Source organism: Canis lupus, chromosome 10 (assembly GCF_048164855.1).
Source record: "Canis lupus baileyi chromosome 10, mCanLup2.hap1, whole genome shotgun sequence".
In the NCBI taxonomy this organism is placed as follows: Eukaryota; Metazoa; Chordata; class Mammalia; order Carnivora; family Canidae; genus Canis; species Canis lupus.
Genome location: NC_132847.1, coordinates 53,227,235 through 53,250,632, shown reverse-complemented (window position 1 = coordinate 53,250,632; position 23,398 = coordinate 53,227,235). Strand labels below are relative to the sequence as shown.

At 39.7% G+C, this 23,398-nt stretch overlaps 1 protein-coding gene across 2 annotated transcripts in view; it reads right to left on the bottom strand.

The window, feature by feature from the left end:
* Positions 1–23,398, bottom strand: part of PHF24 (PHD finger protein 24) — a 170,538-nt gene that overhangs the window by 109,437 nt on the left and 37,703 nt on the right. For both annotated transcript variants that reach the window (XM_072841776.1, XM_072841777.1), the window contains exon 2: positions 4,155–4,244. The gene's annotated coding sequence lies outside the window, so the exon portion shown is untranslated. The remainder of the gene's footprint in view (positions 1–4,154; positions 4,245–23,398) is intronic.

Genomic DNA, 23,398 nt, shown 5'->3' with positions numbered 1-23,398 from the left:
TGAGCAAAGAAGGAAGACCCCTGCCCAAAGTGCATTGAAGGTGCACCAGGCTTGAATTCATTACGTATTCCCACGGCACCTATGGGCCCTCAGGAACAATGTAGGCATAATCATATTATAAGAAATAGCACCCCGTACATTTTTGGCCCATGGGAACAATTTACCAATAGCTTCTATGTATGCCAGCAGCCTGAAGGGAAGTTTTTAGGTGAGTGTCACAGTTGTTCCATCCTTGATAATCATAAAAGTACACAGATAATATGACATGTGTCAGAAGCATATGAGAGAATCTCACCTCTCTGCACTGTGTTGTTATTGATTAAATCTTAAAAGGGCTAATCCATCTTGGATTTTCGCATGGCCTGTTGCCAGTTTGACACCCGTTGCCTTTCAGTTGCATGGGATAAATGTCTCCTAGAATGAAGATCAGTTGAAGAGAAGGTTCCCAAAAGATCACAATAAAAATGTCCTTGACATGAGTCTTAGATGCAACATTTCAAATTTTCAACTACTTACTATGTTTCAGGTACTATGCCAGAAAACAAGAGGTGAACACAACAGTGAACAACACACAGGCCTTCCTCCATTGAGCTTATGGAATTATGGAGTAGACAGTCAAGTAGAAAGTCACTGAAAGCAGTGTGATAAGGACTGGTTAGAGGAAGTAGGTGAAAATACACAGGAGGGCACTTAACCTAATTTGGCAGGGGGAAGGGGTTCGATAGAAATTTTCCTAGCATAATACTCTCCAGCTCCATCCACATCAAAGCAAGTGGTGGGTATTTGTTGTTTCTAATGGCTGAGTAATATTCCATTGTATACATATCCCACATCATGAGTGAAATAAGTCAATCAGAAAAAGACAAACATTATATGGTATCATCCATTTGGGGAATATAAGATTTAGTGAAAGGGAATAAAGGGAAAGGAGAGAAAATGAGTGAAAATATCAGTGAGGGTGACAAAACATGAGAGACACCTAACTCTGGGAAACGAATGAGCGGTAGTGGAAGGGGAGGTGGGTGGGGGGTTGGGGTGACTGGGTGAGGGGCACTGAGGGGAGGCACTTGGCGGGATGAGCACTGGGTATTATGCTATATGTTAGCAAATTGAACTCCAATTTAAAAAATTTTTAAAAAAGAAAAGAAATTGTCTTAGAAGAGGTGATATGTAGACTGAATTTCAAAGGATAAGAAGTTAGTCAGGAAGGAAGTAGGGAGTCTCTGGGCTTCCCCAGGTTGAGAGTAAAATGTACAAATGTATGGTGTCAAACAAATGGGCATACCATGGAAAGAACAGTAACTTGCTGGAGAAGTACCTATAATAATCAAAAGAATATTAAAATGTTTGAGGGATCAGAATGAGAATGCCAAGATAGAGAATGGATGGTATTCACTCATGCATTTTTTATTCCTTCAACTAATACTATGCATCTACTATTTGCCACACACTTGTATAGGCACTGAGTATACAGCAATGAACAAAAGAGGAAAAAATTATGTCTTTAATAAGCTTACATTGATGATACACTAGAGAGGGAGATTAAAAAAAAAGCATAAGTAAAAAAACATATAGTATGTAGAAGATGACTATATAAGATGTAAAAAGTTTGGGGAAGACTTAGGTGGGTGCAGTTTTAAATAGGGAGGTCAAAAATAAATTATTTATTTATTTTTTAATTTTTATCTATCTCTAGATAGAGAATTCAGGGCAGGCCTCACTAAAATTTATGGGGTTAGAGGCACCTGGGTGGCTCAGTCAGTTAAGCATCTGCCTTCAGCTCAGATCGTGATCTCAGGGTCCTGGGACCAAGGCCTGTGTCGGGCTCCCTGCTCAGCAGGGAGTCTGCTTCTACCTCTGTGCTCTCTCTCACTATGTCTGTCACTATCTCCGTCTTCCTCTCAAATAAGTAAATAACATCTTTTATTTAAATGTGGGCATGGACTAGAGAGATGAGAGAGTAAATCACATGGATAACTGAGGAAATTTCATGTCAGAAACATAAACTCTCTAGAGGCTGGAGCATGCCTGAGCTATTCCAATGAAGAAGGACAGTGAGCCTGAAGCAGAGTAATCAATAAGGGGGAGAGTAATGGAGAACAAAGAGCAGTAAAGGGGCCAAATGAGGTAAGGCCTAGAAGGTCATTGCAAAGACATTGAATTGACTTTTTGAGGAAATGGAAGTTGCTGTTAGAAGGTCTTCTTAGATCTGCTTTGTGTTTTAAGGATCACTTAGGCTGAGTTGCTAACAGCAGTATTGGAGGTAAAGACTTGGGTAGAAGCATTAGTTATGAGATTATTCCAGTAATAGTAGCAGCAGAGACTAGAAGTGTTTAGATGCTGGACATTTTGAAGTAGAGACAAAGGATACTGATATCCATTTACTGATAGGTTGGATGTGGACAGTTAGAAAACATTTAAAAATCAAAGATAACACCAATGTTTGTGGCCTAATCTTCTGGCAACATGCAGTTATCATATACTGATTTGAGAAATATTAGGACTGGAGTGGGTGATAAGTATGATTGGGTAGGACTGGTTAATCAGGAGTTCATTTTTACACAGAGATGGATATTGGACATTCAAGTGTACATAATGGTACAGCCATTCTGGAAAACAGTGTGGAGTTTCCTCAAAGAGTTAAAAATAGATCTGCCCTACGACCCAGCAATTGCACTGCTGGGGATTTATCCCAAAGATACAGATGCAGTGAAACGCTGCGACACCTGCACCCCGATGTTTATAGCAGCAATGTCCACAATAACCAACCTGTGGAAGGAGCCTCGGTGTCCATCGAAAGATGAATGGATAAAGAAGATGTGGTCTATGTATACAATGGAATATTACTCAGCCATTAGAAACGACAAATATCCACCATTTGCTTCGATGTGGAGGGACCTGGAGGGTATTATGCTGAGTGAAATTAGCCAATTAGAAAAGGACAAACATTATATGGTCTCATTCATTTGGGGAATATAAAATATAGTGAAAGGGAATAAAGGCAAAGGAGAAAAAATGAGTGGGAAATATCAGAAAGGGAGACAGAACATGAGAGACTCCTAACTGGGAAACGAACAAGGGGTGGTGGAAAGAAAGGGAGGTGGGCGGGGCGGTGGGGGGCACTGAGGGGTGCAATGATGGGATGAGCACTGGGTGTTATTCTATATGTTGGCAAATTGAACACCAATAGGGGATCCCTGGGTGGATCAGTGGTTTAGCACCTGCCTTTGGTCTAGGGCGCGCGATCCTGGAGTCCCGGGATCGAGTCCCGCATCGGGCTCCCGGCATGGAGCCTGCTTCTCCCTTCTCCTATGTCTGTCTGTCTCTGTCTCTGTCTCTCTCTCGCCCTATGTCTATCATGAATAAATAAATAAATCTTTAAAAAAATTGAACACCAATAAAAAATAAATTAAAAAAAAAGAAAAGGACAAACATTATATGGTCTTATTCATTTGGGGAATATAAAAATTAGTGAAAGAGAATAAAGGGAAAGAAAAAGTGAAAATATCAATGAAGGTGACAAAACATGAGAGATACCTAACTCTGGGAAATGAACAAGGGGTAGTGGAAGAGGCAGGGGATTGGGGTGACTGGGTGATGGGCACTGAGGGGGGGCACTTTGCGGGATGAGCACTGGGTGTTATGCTATATGTTGGCAAATTGAACTCCAATAAAATTTTTTTTAAAAAAAATCAAGTGTATATAATGATTAGACAATTTGAGCATATGACTCTGGGGTTCATGGAAGGGCCCAGGCTCTAGGCAGACAAATAGACAACTAAATAAATAGATATACATAGGTAGTGATGATGATGATGATGATGAAGAGGAAGATAGATAGATAGATAGATAGATAGATAGATAGATAGATGATAGATAGATAGATAGATGATAGATAGATGATAGATAGATAGATAGATAGATAGATAGATAGATAGATAGATAGATGTATTTAAAACCATGAACTATGAGACCTGGCCAAGGGAGAGAAAAATTATTACATGGGTGTGATGAGTGCTATAGTATGTGGGGTCCTGCCCCAGGAGGAAGTACTCAGAGGATGAGGAGGACCCTGGGGTCATGTAAAGGTATTACAACAAAAATGACCTTGAAAGACATCTTACATTGTATAGTTAAAATATTTGAGTACTTACTGTCTTCCAGGAGCTATGGCAGACATAACAGTCACCAAGACACAGCCTTGCCTCTATGCCAATCATGATCTCATGGGTAGATCAAATTGCCTAATGAAAATAAACACATGGATATCCAATATTGATCTCAAAAGTGAACTCCTGATTCCCTGTCCTCCTCCCTCTACCACAGAATCACACATAGCTGACCTAGCAGAAAGACAGAGGCTGCTCTGAATGGAAAGTATGGATCTCTGTTTGGACACCTTCTATTTCTCAGAAGGCGAAACCTCTGTATTCCCACCTTCTGACCTAGCTCACAGGAGGCAAGAGCTAAAGGAAGTAAAGAAAGTGCTGTAGTCTCCCTATGAGACATATGTGGTATGGGGGGCTATGGGACACTCCTGCCCCATTAATTTGTAAGGAAATCCAGAATGACTCCCCTCAAGCAAGTGGTGGTAGTAGGACTCTCTTCCACTGATAGAACCCAATGTGTCCCTTGCTAGCAGGATGAAAAAAAAAAAGAAAGCCAGGATGGGAAGAAGCATGAATGTGTCCCTCCTCTGAATGGTGATTCTGTGCCTAAGGGATGGGGGTCCAGCCCCTGTTGTAGCCCTCAAGGTGAGGAGGCACAAGGCCCAAGCCTGCTGAGCCAACACCCTCCAGGTGTTTTCCTAAAGCATCCAAGTGATCCAAGATCCAAGAGATCACTGGAGGTCTTGTGACAGGCACATCCTCCCTTGCCTAGTGGGAGTTAGGCAGAGAGCCATGCAGGAGGATGACCAGGAGAAAGAATATGACTCAGAAGGGTCACACCAGCATCAGGTGAAAAGCCAAGATTAATGTGCACATATCCTGGCTTAGGTGGAACAGGTCCATCCCATGGTCCGCCACAAGCCCCCTCCTGCTGCTGGTAGTTTTCTATAACGGAAATTTCAGGCAGCTGACCACAACTGCTAGACTTTTGTTCCTGCTCATTCCACTCTGGCAGGGAGGTCATAGAACATTCCGAGCACAGGAGTGAGTGTGTGAGACTTCATCTCCTTGCTCGTGGTGCAATTCTGTTATGCCAGCCTCTTGCCAGCAAGGGACCAGGATTCCATGAACATGGCTTGAAACTCCCTGCCCTACTCCAATTCCCAACCTGTTGGAGACACTTAGATTCAAGGGCTCAGATATTTTTGATTGTCGGCTCAAAATTCTAGTCTCTCTACTCTGTAAGTCTTTGGGTAAAATATCCCCTACTCCTAAGTTCCCACATCCTCTGAATGTCATCTCTATTTTGGCCTAACTTCCCGTCACCAGCCTCAACTTGCCCCTCACTGTCCAGGCTGAATGCCTGGAAGGATGATAGTAATATGTGAACATAGTAGTGAAAAAGCTAGTACAAGAATAATCACATTACAGTCTCATTTAAAAAAAAATTTTTTTTTTAAAGATTTTATTTATTTATCCATAGACACACACAGAGAGAGAGAGAGAGGCAGAGACACAGGCAGAGGGAGAAGCAGGTTCCACGCAGGGAGCCCGACGTGGGACTCGATCCCGGGTCTCCAGGATCACACCCCAGGCTGCAGGCGGCGCCAAACCGCTGCGCCACTGGGGCTGCCCGTCATTTTAAAAATATTAAATAGATTTTGGGCAGCCCCGGTGGCTCAGCAGTTTAGCACCGCCTTCAGCCCAGGGTGTGATTCTGGAGACGCAGGATCGAGTCCCACATCAGGCTCCCTGCATGGAGCCTGCTTCTCCCTCTGCCTGTGTCTCTGCTTCTCTCTCTCCTCTCTGTGTATTCTCATGAATAAATAAATAAAATCTTAAAAAAATGAAAATATTAAATAGATTTTGATATTTTTAGGTCTGCAGAAATATTGAGCAGCGAGCACAGGGAATTCCATATACCTCTTCCCACCCTTTGCCACATACAGTTTCCCTTCTTATTAACATCTTGCATTTAGTGTGGTATATTTATTAAAACTGATGAGCCAATATTGACACATTGTTATTAACCAAGGTTCAGTAGTTTACATTAGGACTCATTCTTTGTGTTATACATGCTATGGGTTTTGACCAATGTATAATGATACGTATCCACCATTAAGGTATCATACAGAATAGTTTCTGTACCCTAAGAATCCCCTCTATTCCACCTACTCATTCCTTTTTCCCTTCCCCCAAACCCTTGGCAACCACTGATCCTTTTTTTAAAATTGTGGTAAAATATACATAACATGAAATTTATTATTTTAACCATTTTTAAGTGTATAATTCAGTAGCATTAAGTACATTCACTGTGTTGTGTAACCATCGTCATTACTTCTAAAACTTTTTCATCAACCCAAACAGAAACTCTGTACTCATTAAACAATAATCCCCTATCTCCCCCACCCTACCCCAGCGCCTAGTAACTTCTATTTTTTGTCTATATAAATTTCCTTATTTTAGGTACTTCATAAAAAAGGAATCATGCACTATCTGTCCTTTTGTGTCTGGCTTATTTCACTTAGCATAATGTGTTCAAGGTTCATCTATATCGTGGCATGTATCAGAATTTAATTTCTTTTCATTGCTAAGTATTCCATTTTGTGTATATACTACATTTTGCTTCTTCATTTACCCATTAAAGGACACTTGGATTGTTTCCACTTTTAGCTACTTGAAAAATGCTGCTAGGAACATTGGTGTGCAAGTATCTGCTTGAGTCCCTCCTTTATATTCCTTTGGATATGTACCTAGAAGTGGAACTGTTGAATCACATGTTAATTCTATGTTTAACTTTTAGAGAAACTGCCACCAAATTGTTTTCCACAGCAGCATTTTGCATTTCCACCAGCAATGAATGAGAGTTCTTACTGCTCCACATCCTCACCAGCATTCACTGTTGTCAGTGTCCTGGATTTTGGCCATTCTATAGGTGTGTAGTGGTATCTCATAGTGGTTTAATTTTCAATTATCTAATGACATATAATGTTGAATATCTTTTTTGGTGAAATGTCTTTTGTCCACTTTTAAATTGGGTTGTTCATTTTCTTATTGTTGAGTTTTAATAATTTTTTGCATATTTTGGATACCAGTCTTTTGTCAGATACGTGTTTTATAAAGATTTTCTCCAAGTATGGCTTGTCTTCTCATTCTCTTAACAGTGTCTTTTGGAGAGAAATTTTTAGTTTTATTGAAGTCCAACTTTAATTTTTTTTCATAGATTGTGCTTTTGGTGATGCATCTAACCCAAATTCATATAGATTTTCTTATAATTTCATTCCTTAAAGAAAAATATATGTATGTTCTATTTTTCATCTTTTGTTAATCTGTACTTTTAAATTTTTCTACATTGCAAACTAGTTACATACTTTATAATAAAAAAAGATCCCAGAGTTGGCAACAAGGTAGCTTCTTTTAGTTTTACATATAGAACTCTGTGACCCAGAAGACAGTTTTAGAGGTTTCAGTTTCCCTATCTATCAGTGAGTATTGGAACAGAGAATCACAGAGTTCCCTTTCTGTCATAACATCTAGCATACTCATACTTTTTTTCAGCTCCAATTAAGTTCATGGACTTAATTGGAACATCCAGCCAGGGGTACCCAGCCATGGGGCAGGGGATGACTCTGTGTATATGTGTAAACAGTTTTTTATGCTATTCACCGAGGAGTTAATTGAAGTGAAAAGCTGGATCTATAGTTTCCAGACACTGTCCACATGCCTATGAACACCAGCTGTGCTCGATGGTTTGGTGGGAAAGTAGGTCCTTATTAGAGGAACAGGCACACCACACTGGGTGTGTGTGTGGGGGGGGCACGGAGAATGTAAAATTGACATACAATATGAAACATAATTTGGTACAGCCACTGTGGAAAACAGCATGGAACTTACTAAAAAAAACAAAACTAGAAACACCATATGATCCAATAATTCCACTATTGGGCATCTACCCAAAGAAAACAAAAACAATAACTCAAAAGACATGTGGACCCCTTTCTTTACTGCAGCATTATTTATAATAGCCAAGATATGGAAGCAACTTAAGTGTCTATCAATAGATGAATTCATAAGGAAGATGCAGCATACACACACACATATATAATGGAATATTATGTGGCCATAAAAAGGATGAGATCATGCCATTTGAGACAATATGAATGGACCTAGAAGGTATTATGCTAAGTGAAATAAAGGAGACTAAAACAAATGCCATATGATTTCATCAATATTTGGAATTTTAAAAGTAAATTAAAAAAAAACAGAATCAGACCTCTAAATACAGAGGATTGATGGTTTCCTATGGGGAGGAGGTTGGGTTGTTGAGCAAAATGGGTGAAAGGAGTGGGAAATAGAGCATAAAGAATACAAGGATATTATAACGGCAATGTATGTGGACATATGGTAGCTACACTTGGGGTGAACATAGCATAAGCTTGTTGAATCACTATATTGTATAATGTAAACTAGTGTAACATTTTATGTCAACTATATGCAAAAAAATTAATTAAAAAATCTCTGCCCCTCCGCGCTGTGCTCTCATGCACACACACACACACACACACACACACACACACACTCTCTCATATAAATAACTCTTTAAAAAAAGTAAGGGGGGTGCCTGGATGGTGCAGTCGGTTAAACTTCTGACTCTTGGTTGAGTTAGGCTCAGGTTATGATTTCAGGGTGGTGAGATCAAGCCCTGGGTCAGGTTCTTCGCTCAGTGTGGAGTCTACTTGAGACTCTCTCCACCTGCCCCCCCCGCCCACTGTGCTCTCTCATGTACACTCTCTCTCCAAAATTAATCTTTAAAAAAAACTAAGGGGTGCCTGGGTAGCTCAGTCCGTTGAGCCAAACTCTTGGTTTTGGCTCAGGTCATGATATCAGGGTCTTAGGATCGAGCCCTGTGACAGGCTCCATCCTCAGTGTGGATACTCTCTCCCTCTGCCCATCCCCCTGCTTGCTCTCCCAAATAAATAAAATCTTTAAAAACAAACAAACAAACAAACAAACAAACAGGGGTCTCTACGGGTGACTCAGTTGGTTAAGTGTCTGCCTTCAGCTCAGGTCATGATCCCAGAGTCCTGGGATTAAGCCCTATGTTGGCATCCCCACTATGTGGGAGGCCTACTTCTCCCTCTCCCACTTCCTCTGCTTGCGCTTTCTCTCTCTCTTTCTGTGTGTCAAATAATTAAATAAAGTCTTTTAAAAAACTGGACACACAAACCTTCACTGTGGACCTTCCTCATGATCAATTATTATTTCCAAGGCCACACTTCCTCAGAAACCTTTTGTGGTAAGTCTTTCAATTTTTAATTTTATTTCTTTTTTTTCTTTTTCTTTTTCTTTTCTTTTCTTTTCTTTTTTTTTTTTTTGAGAGACAGCATGAGTGAGTGTAAGTGGCAGAGGATCAGAAGGAGAGGAAGGGAGAGAGAATTTTAAGTAGGTTCTACACCCAGCACAGAGCCCAATGAAGGGCTCAATCTCACAACCCTGAGATTGTGACCTGAGCTGAAATCAAGACTTGGATGCTAACCGAGCCACTCAGGCGCCCCATTAAAAATTTTTTTTTCACTGTGACTCATAGCAAGAATTATAGCTTATGATGTGACCCTATATATATACACAGTTATAAACATGTGTTCATAGATCTAGAACTGAATCCAAAGTTTGTGAAATAATCCTACTTTAACTACATGTGATGTATGCTGGTGTTTTCTAACCTCTCTATCCTATTTCATTAAAATAGTCCTAATAGTGACTTTCTCAGATGATTTCATGACTTCCCAAGGAGTCTGGACCTACAATTTGAGAAACATAGCCTTAGGGTAATTTTACATTTTTGATTACAGAACTACATTTTTGTCTTGATTTAAAGATGATTACCCCTAAAAGACAAAAACAACATTGTGGAGTATAAGGTAAGCCTTCCCCTTACAGAATTCTCAATCTTGTCTTAAGAGTCTGTGTGATTGGAAGGTCTAACAGAGATGGACAGCTACTAATATACCTTTGGCTGAAAAAAACCCATATTCTATATGAGAAGCTGGCTGATCCTTTTTGACCTGTGAATATATATAAAAGAGTATTTAGTACAGCATTGTTCTTAGAGGTTTAAATGTGGAAACAACCTCAACAGGAATACAAAATCTAGAGCAATGATTCTTAAATGGTGAAGTGGGTGGATCCTGGGCAGGTGAGAGTTGTCTCTAATAAATTCCAGGAAGAGGAGGAGAAATGAATGGATTTAAAAAGCATATCAATTAGAATATACATATTTATATTTGGAGGACAAATATTACAACATGTTGCCCTCCCCCCCCCCTTTTTTTGTAATGTAAACTACAAAACAGCAGAGGTTTATAGTATCTTTTTGGTTCTTGGGACAACACAGAAGATACCAGCTCTGTAAATAGTTTGGGGGAAGTCCCCTCCCAGAAATTATATCAGAAGTTTTTTATTTTTGTATCAGAAGTTTTAGGGAACACTCATAAGATTTATTTATTTTTTTTTTTTTCTCATTAAACTTTTGTTTTAATGGGTCTCAAAATTCTGTGACAGATTTTTGGTCAAGTTGTTTCCATTAAAAAGTACTGATTTTAAAAACTAATAACTTAAAACTGCCACACACCCACAAAAAAAAAAAAAAAAAACAAATGGTCCACAAAACATTCTCCTTTCCTTCTGAAGGTTTTACGATGCATTGTTATCATTAACCAGTCTTTTACTATTAAACTTAAATGGCCAATTGACACAAACAGTTCTGAGACCGTTCTTCCACCACTGATTAAGACTGGGGTGGCAGGTATTGGGGATAATATTCATTTAGCCTTCTGAGCTTTCTGGGCAGACTTGGTGACTTTGCCAGCTCCAGCTGCCTTCTTGTCCACTGCTTTGATGACACCCACAGCAACCGTCTGTCTCATGTCACGAACAGCAAAACGGCCCAGAGGAGGATAGTCAGAGAAGCTCTCAACACACATAGGTTTGCCAGGAACCATATCAACAATGGCAGCATCCCCAGATTTCAAGAACTTGGGACCATCTTCCAGCTTCTTTCCAGAACGACGATCTATCTTTTCCTTCAGCTCAGCAAACTTGCAGGCAATGTGAGCTGTGTGACAATCCAGCACAGGTGCATATCCAGCACTGATTTGGCCTGGATGGTTCAGGATAATCACCTGAGCTGTGAAGCCAGCTGCTTCCATTGGTGGGTCATTTTTGCTGTCACCAGCCACATTGCCACGACGAACATCTTTGACAGATACGTTCTTGACATTGAAGCCCACATTGTCCCCAGGAAGAGCCTCACTCAAAGCTTCATGGTGCATTTCAACAGACTTTACTTCAGTTGTAACATTGACTGGAGCAAAGGTGACCACCATACCAGGCTTAAGAACACCAGTCTCCACTCGACCCACTGGGACAGTACCAATACCACCAATTTTGTAGACGTCTTGGAGAGGCAGACGCAAGGGCTTATCAGTTGGACGAGTTGGTGGCAGAATGCAATCCAGGGCTTCAAGCAGTGTGGTTCCGCTGGCATTCCCATCTTTACGGGTGACTTTCCATCCCTTGAACCAAGGCATGTTAGCACTTGGCTCCAGCATGTTGTCACCATTCCAACCAGAAATTGGCACAAATGCTACTGTGTCGGGGTTGTAGCCAATTTTCTTAATGTAGGTGCTGACTTCTTTAACGATTTCCTCGTATCTCTTCTGGCTGTAGGGTGGTTCAGTGGAATCCATTTTGTTAACACCAACAATTAGTTGTTTTACACCCAGTGTGTAAGCCAGAAGGGCATGCTCACGGGTCTGCCCATTCTTGGAGATACCTGCTTCAAATTCACCAACACCAGCAGCAACAATCAGGACAGCACAGTCAGCCTGAGATGTGCCTGTAATCATGTTTTTGATAAAGTCTCTGTGTCCTGGGGCATCAATGATGGTCACGTAATACTTGCTGGTCTCGAATTTCCACAGGGAGATATCAATGGTGATACCACGTTCACGTTCAGCTTTCAGTTTATCCAAGACCCAGGCATACTTGAAGGAGCCTTTTCCCATCTCAGCAGCCTCCTTCTCAAATTTTTCGATAGTTCTTTTGTCGATCCCACCACATTTGTAGATCAGATGGCCAGTAGTGGTAGACTTGCCCGAATCTACGTGTCCAATGACGACGATGTTGATGTGAGTCTTCTCCTTTCCCATTTTGGTTTAGGTTTAGCGGTGGTTTTCACGACACCTGTGTTCTGGCGGCAAACCCGTTGCGAAAAAGCCACTCATAAGATTTAATGGAGTATAACTCAGCCATTAGAAATGACGAATACCCACCATTTACTTCGACGTGGATGGAACTGGAGGGTATTATGCTGAGTGAAGTAAGTCAATCGGAGAAGGACAGTCATTATATGGTTTCACTCATATGGGGAATATAAAAAATAGTGAAAGGGATTATAGGGGAAAGCAGAGAAAATGAGTGGGAAAAATCAGAGAGGGTGACAAAACATGAGAGACTCCTAACACTGGGAAGTGAACAAAGGGTAGTGGAAGGGGAGGTGGGTGGGGGGATGGGATGACTGGGTGATGGGCACTGAGGACGGCACTAGATGGGATGAGCACTGGGTGTTATACTATATGTTAGCAAATTGAACTCCAATAAAAAGATACATATAAAAATAAATAAAAAATAAAAAATTGAGAAACACTTATTCAAAGACCTAGAGAAAATCAGTGGTAATTATTTGGTTTTTACATGCTTTTTCAGACAACATAATAAGAGTTATTGAACAAAGGCCAACCAATTAGGAGTATACTTTAAGTGAACTGACTCATTAATATTGTATCAGCAAATTAACTACAGGTGCCTCATAATACACTGTAGTCCTGCTACAACCATTATTCTCTATAAGGATAACAAGAATCACTGTTAAGCTATCTAAGTTGTTAATCATGCCATTACAGTGGCTTTGGGAGACTGTCTTTAAAGGAATTTCAATAAATTAAACTGGACATCTATCGGTAAAAGAAACCAAAAAAATCCACCATTCCCCTCCACATCTCCCTCCCAGAAAAACACCCCAACACTTTCCAAACCTGACCACAGATTCGAAGAGCACTTCTGTTCTTTTTACCTGATATGGCTCCTTTCCTAGCCACATTTTCCCCTCCAAAGGCAAAAAATTTTAAATAAAACCTTAACAAGAAAATATCAGAATCCAAACAAGATCTCAAGTCATTTGAAATGATATAGCTTTGATTTTGAGAGTAAACTGTGAAGACACAACAGAACTAGGCTTAATGAATGAGGCCAAAGTTTTTAATGGTTAATGGAGAAGAGGATCAAACCTATATTCAAAATGCACCTTGGTCTCTTCGACACATGGTGCTGGCAAAATTAGACGTCCACACACAGAAGAATGAAACTGGACCACTTTCTTATATACAAAAATAAACTCAAAGTAGATTAAGGGCCTGAATGTGAGAACTGAAACCATAAAAATCCTAGAAGAGAGCATAGGCAGTAAATTCTCTGATATCTACCATTACAACATCTTTCTAGATATGCCTCCTGAATCAAGGAAAACAAAAGCAAAGATAAAGTATTGGTACTACAAGATAAAAACTTGCTGCACAACGAAGGAAACAACCAAAACTAAAAGACATCCTATCTAATAGAAGATATTTGCAAATGGCATATTCAATAAAGGGCCAGTATCCAAAATACATAAAGAACTTATACAACTCAACACCAATAATAATAATCTATTTTAAAAACATGCAGAACACATGAACAGACATTTCTCCAAAGAAGATATACAGATGGCCAAGAGAAGCATGAAAAATGCTCAACACCATTTATCATCAAGGAAATGGAAGTCAAAACTACAATGAGATATCACACCATACCTATCAGAATGGCTAAAATAAAAAACACAAGAAACAGCAAGTGTTGACAAGGAATGGGAGTTTTAAAAAGGAACCCTCTTGTACTGTTGGTGTGAATGCAAACTGGTGCAGTCACTATAGGAAACAGTAGGGAGGTTCCTCAAAAAGATAAAAATAGGTCTACCTTATGAAATTGCACTTCCTGGTATTTACCCAAAGAATACAAAAACACTAATTCAAAGGGAAACACACACCCCTATGTTTATAGCTCCATTATTTACAAGAGTCAAATTATGGAAGCAACCTAAGTGTTGCTTAATTGATGAATGGATAAAGATGTGGTATATATATGCAATGGAATTTTATTCAGCCATAAAAAGAGTGCAATCTTGCTATTTGCAACAACACGGATGGATTCAGAGAGTATAATGCTAAGGGAAATAAGCCAGAGAGAGGCAAATATCATGTGGTTTCACTCATTTGTAGAGTTTGAGAAATAAAGCAAATGAACGAAGGAAAGAGCAAAAGAGACAAACCAAAAAACAGACTCTTAAGCATATAGAACCCTTACCAGAGGGAAGGCAGGTGGGAGGATGAATGAAAGGGGTGAAGGGGATTAAGAGTACACTTATCTTGATAAGCACTAAGTAATATATGGAATTCTTGAATCACTATACTGTACACCAGAAATAAATGTAACACTGTATGTTAACTACACTGGAATTCAAATTTAAAAAGTAAAAATTGAAAAAAAATTTAAAAATGGATTTTAAAACAAGCACCTTGATTAAAAATGAGTGTTCTCAAATATCCAATGTGCACATGGAATATTTGAGAAATTAACAAAATCAGCTTGAATTTCCAGAGAAACAAGTGGTTAGTGGCAAGTAAAAACAAATGTCTGGGAAGTCCTAGCTAATGTAATAAGACACACACACACACACACACACACACACACACACACAAAGAAATGAAAGGTATACAGAATGGGAAGGAAGAAATTAAACTACCTTTGTTCACAGATGACATGAATGTGTACATAGAAAATCCAAAGAACTGACAAGACTGGAATAGACAACTATAGCAAGGCTGCAGGACATAAAGTTAATATGCAAAAGTCCATTGCTTTCCTATGTACCAGCTATATAAGGACAAATACAGAATTCTAATGAACAACATTTTTAAAAATAGATATTCCATCTTCAAAGAAAAGGGGGACTCAACATTATTAACATATCTGTTCTTCCCAATTGATCTGCAGACTCAATGCAATTCCATTCAAAATCCCAGCAAGTTATTTTATAGATATCAATAAACTGTTTCTAGTATTAAGGGGGGCACTTGAAGGAATGAGCACTGAATGTTATATGCAACTGAGGTATTACTAAATTCTATCTCTGGAACTAATAATACACTCTGTTCATTACATTGAATTTAAATTTGAAAAAATATTTATAAAAATAAACTGATTCTAAACTTTGTATAGAGAGGCAAAAGACCCACAATAGTGAATTCAGTTTTAAAGGAGAAGAGCAAAATCAGAGGGACAAAAAGATTTAATGGTATAGGACCATCTGATTGTATGAACTAGAGGAAATGAAAGCAGAGGACAGCATGAATCTTTCCTTGGTACTGCTGCAGCCAGAAAGTCTGTCTAGATGTCTTTCTAAGGTACTAAGATATACATTGCAACTTGGGTTGTGTGTTTTTATAGGTGTACAAAATATATAAATTCTCTGCAGAAAACTTGCTTATTTATAAGGGCAAAGTGGGAGGAGGGGTGCTGCTCTGCATCCGGAAAAGGGAAAGGGAATCAGAAGGCAATTTAGGAACCTCTCTCTGTAATGCTAAATAGCTGAGAACGTAAATAACAGTAATCTCCTGAAAAGTGAGAGGGCTTCATTAGGCAAAAACAAACGCAAACTCCTGAAGGGAAGGACAAGCAGAAGCAACCAAAGAGGGTTCAAAAGGTGGAAAAGAAAGCCCCAACTTTTCATTGAGATCAGGGGAGAGGAAAATAAATCTAGATGATTCTTGCTGCCTTCCACAGAGCATGTGTTTTATCTATCTTTGTTGAATAAATGCTGCATTAAGACTGGGCAACAAAAAAAAAAAAAAAAAAAAAAAAAGACTGGGCAACAGAAAATGTTTGAGATCATGGTATCAGTCAGTACCTTTTCTTTTCCTCAAAATGGACTGGAGATACTCATCAGACAGATCTGTAAACTTCAATTGTAGAAAATACACGGTTACCACCTTTTCACACCTACTTTCCTTCCCTAGAGGTAGAACCTGAATGATGATTCAGGGCTAGTAGGGATGAGAATAGGCAAAATATTATAGTAGCTACAAGTGATTTCTCTGACCACAGGGGAGAATTACCAGATTTTGGAACTTAGCAAGTTTCCATAACCACAATGATAAAAGAGATACCAAATCACCAAGGTGAAAAGTTTGCTGCATTTATGCTGTGTTCTGGGGCACTGTGGCCTAGCCCACAGGAGGGCAGCTTCCCTAAAGGCATGTGTAGGAAGCTGCAAACTGCATCTCATCTGTCCTGGGTTTGAACTGGAGAGATTTAGCACAAGCAGCATCTGCACATAATAGTGAAAATTTTCAGAGTGGTTGATAATTGGCTTCTGGAAGCATGTGCCTGAATGATTATGTGAGAACCTCAGGGAAAGCAACATACATAACATAAAAAGTGGAAAACCATCAGAACTAGGGTCTGTAAAAAAAATGCAGAATGTATATAACAACACCCAGAGTTCACTGTACATCTAGGTATTAACACTGATAAGACTCTAAACATAACCCAAACAACAACAACAACAAGAGTCTCTTTACTCCTCCATGAGACTCCTACTTTTAAAAATATAGATTAAAAAAATTTTTTTATTGGAGTTTGATTTGCCAACATATAGCATAACACCCAGTGCTCATCCCGCCAAGTGCCCCCCTCAATGCCCATCACTCAACCCCCTACCCACTTCCCCTTCCACTACCCCTTGTTCATTACCCAGAGTTAAGTGTCTCTCATGTTTTTTCACCCTCACTGATATTTTCACTCATTTTCTATTTTTTTATTGGAGTTTGATTTGCCAACATAGAGTATAACACCCAGTACTCATCCCATCAAGACTCCTACTTTTTGAAGAAATCAAAGTCTTAAGTCCTTTAACTGTTTTCCAGTTACTGGCTGTTGCTTTAGGAATGTAACACCTCACCACAGTGCTTTTGTAACCTATTCTTAGCCAGAGTGATTTGGCTGCTATTTTTAATTTCCCTCTCTGTAGGCAGTGTCCCTCCATTTACCCTTGTTTATCCAGTACAGCAGCACTTGCTTAAGTCAGCCCAAAAAATATGGCCACCCTAAGTTAATTGAGTTACTTTGGGGTTTCCAAGGACTGAAACTGAGTCTTCCTGGACTCAGCTCAAGAAAATGAAGCATCTGGGAGGCCCTACTGTTCCTTAATATTTACTTAAAGCCCACAAATCTCTAACATGCATGGGAACAAATTATGGCATGATCTTTAGCCTCTGGGGCTTTGGATGAATCTTGATGAAAAACTACAGTGCTGGCTTCCCACAGAAGTAGAGTAATTGTTAAGGAATATCCCATATCAGTGACTGGCTAGTATGACTGCACTTAGCAGGCAGAACTTTCCAGCAAGATGGAGAGGCACTCCCTGTTCTCTGCTCTGGACCCATGAAACAACAGTCCTATTCATTCAATGCACTCATTACACCCTGTTTATCAGCATTTACTTATTTGCTGATACTACAAACATCTGTAGAGTGCAACCTAGTATGTATAACGCATACATCAGCCTCATAATAAATGTTGGTAAAATGAACAAATGGAACGTCACTCAGCCTGTAGAATGCAGTATGAGTATATGTGTGTAAGGTGCATAAGCGGAAGACTTTTTGAGAAGGTGTCGCATAAGCTAAATCTTGAAAGTAAGTACCAAGTTTCTGCAATGGATAAAGAACTGTCATTCCAGAAGGAAGTTAAAAGCACACAGAAAGGCAGGTGCATAGATCTACAGAGACCCCATTGTGGCTCAGGTAGTATGAAACCAGACTGGGTGCTGGGTAGAAATAGGCAAGGAAACTTACTTTTATATAGAATTATCATTAGCCCAAAGAATTGATTAGAAGTAGTATGGCTAAAGTGATTCGAAAGAAATATGTCCTTGGATTTCAGAAATTAAAAATAAACTGACCTAGAGAGCTGGATTTCCTGCTGCTAATGTGGTAGGCAGTCTCTCAAATGGCTCCTGTTGAGCCCTGCCCCCCTGCCATCTTCATGGCATTGTATAATCCCCTCCTGAGTACCATGTTTCTGGCCAACAGATTATGGCAACATTGAGGGGTATCGCCTTTCATGATTAGGTAGCATAGACTGTTATTTCTATCTTGCTAGCCAACTCTATTGCCTTCTTTAAAAAATTTTTTTAAAATTTATTTATTAATGAGACACAGAGAGAGAGAGAGAGAGAGAGAGGCAGAGACACAGGCAGAGGGAGAAGCAGGCTCCATGCAGGGAGCCCGAGGTGGGACTGGATCCTGGGTCTCCAGGATCACACACTGGGCTGAAGGCGGCACTAAACCGCTGAGCCACCCGGGCTGCCCTCTATTGCCTTCTTAAGGTGCACACTTTTGTGAATTAAGCTGTCATATTGGAGAGGCCCACATGGTAAGGTACTGAGGGTGGCCTGTAGCAAACAGCTAGTGAAGGACTAAGACTCTCAGTCCAAAAGAGCCTGATGAACTGAATTCTGCCAGCAACCACCGAATGAGCTTGGTAGCAGATTGCAGTTGAAACTTTGGATGATACTGCAGACTCTTGGGTGACACCTTGGTTTTGACCTTACCAGAGACCACGAGTCAGAGGATCCAGCTAAGCTATGTCTTGTTCCTGACCCAGAGACATCATGAAATAATAAATATGTGCTGGTGTAACTGGCTAAGTTTTAGGGTAATTTGTTATGCAGCAATAGTAATACACACAGGAAGTGGGGAAACTCTGATAAGCTCCACGGCTTTTTTTTTTTAATTTATTTTTTATGGGTCTTCAATTTGCCAACATATAGAATAACACCCAGTGCCCACAACATCCCATCAAATGCCCCCCTCAGTGCCCACACCCAGTCATCCCTACCCCCAACCCAACTCCCCTTCCCCCACCCCTAGTTCGTTTCCCAGAGTTAGGAGTCTCTCATGTTCTGTCTCCCTTTCTGATATTTCCCACTCATTTTTTCTCCTTTCCCCTTTATTCCCTTTCACTATTTTTTATATTCCCCAAATGAATGAGACCATATAATGTTTGTCCTTCTCCGATTGACTTATTTCACTCAGCATAATACCCTCCAGTTCCATCCACGTCGAGCAAATGGTGGGTATTTGTCGTTTCTAATGGCTTAGTAATATTCCATTGTATACACAAAACACATCTTCTTTATCCATTCATCTTTTGATGAACACTGAGACTCCTTCCACAGTTTAGCTATTGTGGACATTGCTGCTATAAACATCGGGGTGCAGGGGTCCCCGCGTTTCATTGCATCTGTATCTTTGGGGTAAACCTCATTGGCTACGATACTGCCACTGCGCAAAGCTTGTATCTTTGGGGTAAATCCCCAGCAGTGCAATTGCTGGGTCGTTAGGGCAGATCTATTTATAATTCTTTGAGGAACCTCCACACAGTTTTCCAGAATGACTGCACCAGTTCATATTCCCACCAACAGTGCAGGAGGGTTCCCCTTTCTCCACATCCTCTCCAACATTTGTGGTTTCGTGCCTTGTTAATTTTCCCCATTCTCACTGGTGTGAGGTGGTCTCTCATTGTGGTTTTGATTTTATTTCCCTGATGGCAAGTGATGCCGAGCATTTTCTCATGTGCTTGTTGGCCATGTCTATGTCTTCCTCTGTGAGATTTCTGTTCATGTCTTTTGCCCATTTCATGATTGGATTGTTTGTTTCTTTGCTGTTGAGTTTAATAAGTTCTTTATACATCTTGGATACTAGCCCTTTATCTGATACGTCATTTGCAAATATCTTCTCCCATTCTGTAGGTTGTCTTTTAGTTTTGTTGACTGTTTCTTTTGCTGTGCAAAAGCTTCTTATCTTGATGAAGTCCCAATAGTTCATTTTTGCTTTTGTTTCTCTTCCCTTCATGGATGTATCTTGCAAGAAGTTACTGTGGCCGAGTTCAAAAAGGGTGTTGCCTGTGTTCTCCTCTAGGATTTTGATGGAATCTTATCTCACATTTAGATCTTTCATCCATTTTGAGTTTATCTTTGTGTATGGTGCAAGAGAGTGGTCTAGTTTCATTCTTCTGCATGTGGATGTCCAATTTTCCCAGGACCATTTATTGAAGAGACTGTCTTTTTTCCAGTGGATAGTCTTTCCTCCTTTGTCGAATATTAGTTGACCATAAAGTTGAGGGTCCACTTCTGGATTCTCTATTCTGTTCCATTGATCTATGTGTGTGTCTTTGTGCCAGTACCACACTATCTTGAAGATCACAGCTTTGTAGTACAACCTGAAATCTGGCATTGTGATGCCCCCACCTACAGTTTTCTTTTTTAAATTTCCCCTGGCTATTCTGGGTGTTTTCTGATTCCACACAAATCTTAAGATAATTTGTTCCAACTCTCTGAAGAAAGTCCATGGTATTTTGATAGGCATTGCATTAAACGTGTACATTGCCCTGGGTAACATTGACATTTTCACAATATTAATTCTGCCAATCCAGGAGCATGGAATATTTTTCCATCTCTTTGTGTCTTCCTTAATTTCTTTCAGAAGTGTTCTGTAGTTTTTAGGGTATAGATCCTTTACCTCTTTGGTTAGGTTTATTCCTAGGTATCTTATGCTTTTGGGTGCAATTGTAAATGGGATTGACTCCTTAATTTCTCTTTCTTCAGTCTCATTGTTAGTGTATAGAAATGCCACTGACTTCTGGGCATTGATTTTGTATCCTGCCACATGGCCAAATTGCTGTATGAGTTCTAGCAATCTTGGGGTGGAGTCTTGTAGGTTTTCTAGGTACTCTATCATGTCATCTGCGAAGAGGGAGAGTTTGACTTCTTCTTTGCCAATTCGAATGCCTTTGATTTCTTTTTGTTGCCTGATTGCTGAGGCTAGGACTTCTAGTACTATGTTGAATAGCAGTGGTGAGAGTGGACATCCCTGTCTTGTTCCTGATCTTAGGGGAAAGGCTCCCAGTGCTTACCCAGTGGGAATGATATTTGCTGTGGGCTTTTCGTAGATGGCTTTTAAGATGTTGAAGAATGTTCCGTCTATTCCTACACTCTGAAGAGTTTTGATCAGGAATGCTGTATTTTGTCAAATGCTTTCTCTGCATCTATTGAGAGGATCATATGGTTCTTGTTTTTTCTCTTGCTGATATGATGAATCACATTGATTGTTTTACAAGTGTTGAACCAGCCTTGCATCCCAGGGATAAATCCTACTTGGTCATGGTGAATAATCTTAATTTATTGTTGTATCCTATTGGCTAATATCTTGTTGAGAATTTTTGCATCCATGTTCATCAGGGATATTGGTCTGTAATTCTCCTTTGTGGTGGGGTATTTGTCTAGTTTTGGAATTAAGGTGATGCCTTAAGGCTTCATAGAATGAGTTTGGAAGTACTCCATCTCTTTCTATCTTTCCAAACAGCTTTAGTAGAATACGTATGGTTTCTTCTTTAAACGTTTGATAGAATTCGCCAGGGAAGCCATCTGGCCCTGGACTTTTGTGTCTCGGGAGGTTTTTGATGACTGCTTCAATTTCCTCTCTGGTTATTAGCCTGTTCAGGTTTTCTATTTCTTCCAGTTACAGTTTCGGTAGTTTGTGGCTTTCCAGGAATGTGTCCATTTTTTCTAGATTGCCAAATTTATTGGCATATAGCTGTTCATAATATGTTTTTAAAATCGTTTGTATTTCCTTGGTGTTGGTAGTGATCTCTCCTTTCTCATTCATGATTTATTAATTTGAGTCTTCTCTCTCTTCTTTTTAATAAGGCTGGCTTATGGTTTATCTATCTTATTAATTCTTTCAAAGAACCAACTCCTGGTTTTGTTGATCTGTTCCACAGTTCTCTGGTCTCTATTTCATTGAGTGTTGCTCGAATCTTTACTAACTCTCTTCTTCTGCTGGGTGTAGGATCTATTTGCTGTTTTTTCTCTAGCTCCTTTAAGTGTAAGGTTAGCTTTTGTATTTGAGTTCTTTCCAGTTTTTGAATGGATGCTTGTATTGCGATGTATTTCCCCCTCAGGACTGCTTTTGCTGTATCCCAAAGATTTTGAACGGTTGTATCTTCATTCTCATTAGTTTCCATGAATCTTTTTAATTCTTCCTTAATTTCCTGGTTGACCCTTTCATCTTTTAGCAGGATGGTCCTTAACTTCCACGTGTTTGAGGTCCTTCCAAACTTCTTGTTGTGATTTAGTTCTAATTTCAAGGCATTATGGTCTGAGAATATGCAGGGGATGATCCCAATCTTTTGGTATTGGTTCAGACCTGATTTGTGACCCAGTATGTGGTCTGTTCTGGAGAAAGTTCCATGTGCACTTTAGAAGAATGTGTATTTAGTTGCATTTGGATGTAAAGTTCTGTAGATATCCGTGAAATCCATCTGGTCCAGTGTATTATTTAACGCTCTTGTTTCTTTGGAGATGTTGTGCTTAGAAGACCTATTGAGTGTAGAAAGCACTACATTGAAGTCACCAAGTATAAGTGTATTATTATTTAAGTATGTCTTAACTTTTTATTAATTGATTAATATATTTGGCAGCTCCCACATTCGGGGCATATATATTGATGATTAAGTCCTCTTCTTGGATAGATCGTTTAAGTATTATATAGTGTCCCTCTTCATCTCTCACTACAGTCTTCGGGATAAACTTTAGTTTATCTGATATAAGAATGGCTACCCCTGCTTTCTTTTGAGGACCATTTGAATGGTTAATGGTTCTCCAACCTTTTATTTTCAGGCTGTAGGTGTCCTTCTGTCTAAAATGAGTCTCTTGTAGACAGCAAATAGATGGGTCCTGCTTTTTTTTCCAGTCTGAAACCCTGCGCCTTTTGATGGGGTCATTAAGCCCGTTCACTTTCAGAGTTACTATTGAAAGATACGAGTTTAGTGTCATCATGATACCTATTCAGTCCCTGTTTTTGTGGATTGTTCCATTGGACTTCCTCTTAAAGAGGAATTTTCAGAGTCCCCCTTAAAATTTCTTGCAGAGCTGGTTTGGAGGTCACATATTCTTTCAGTTCCTGCCTGTCTTGGAAGCTCTTTATCTCTCCTTCCATTTTGAATGAGAGCCTTGCTGGATAAAGTATTCTTGGCTGCATGTTCTTCTCATTTAGAACCCTGAATATATCCTG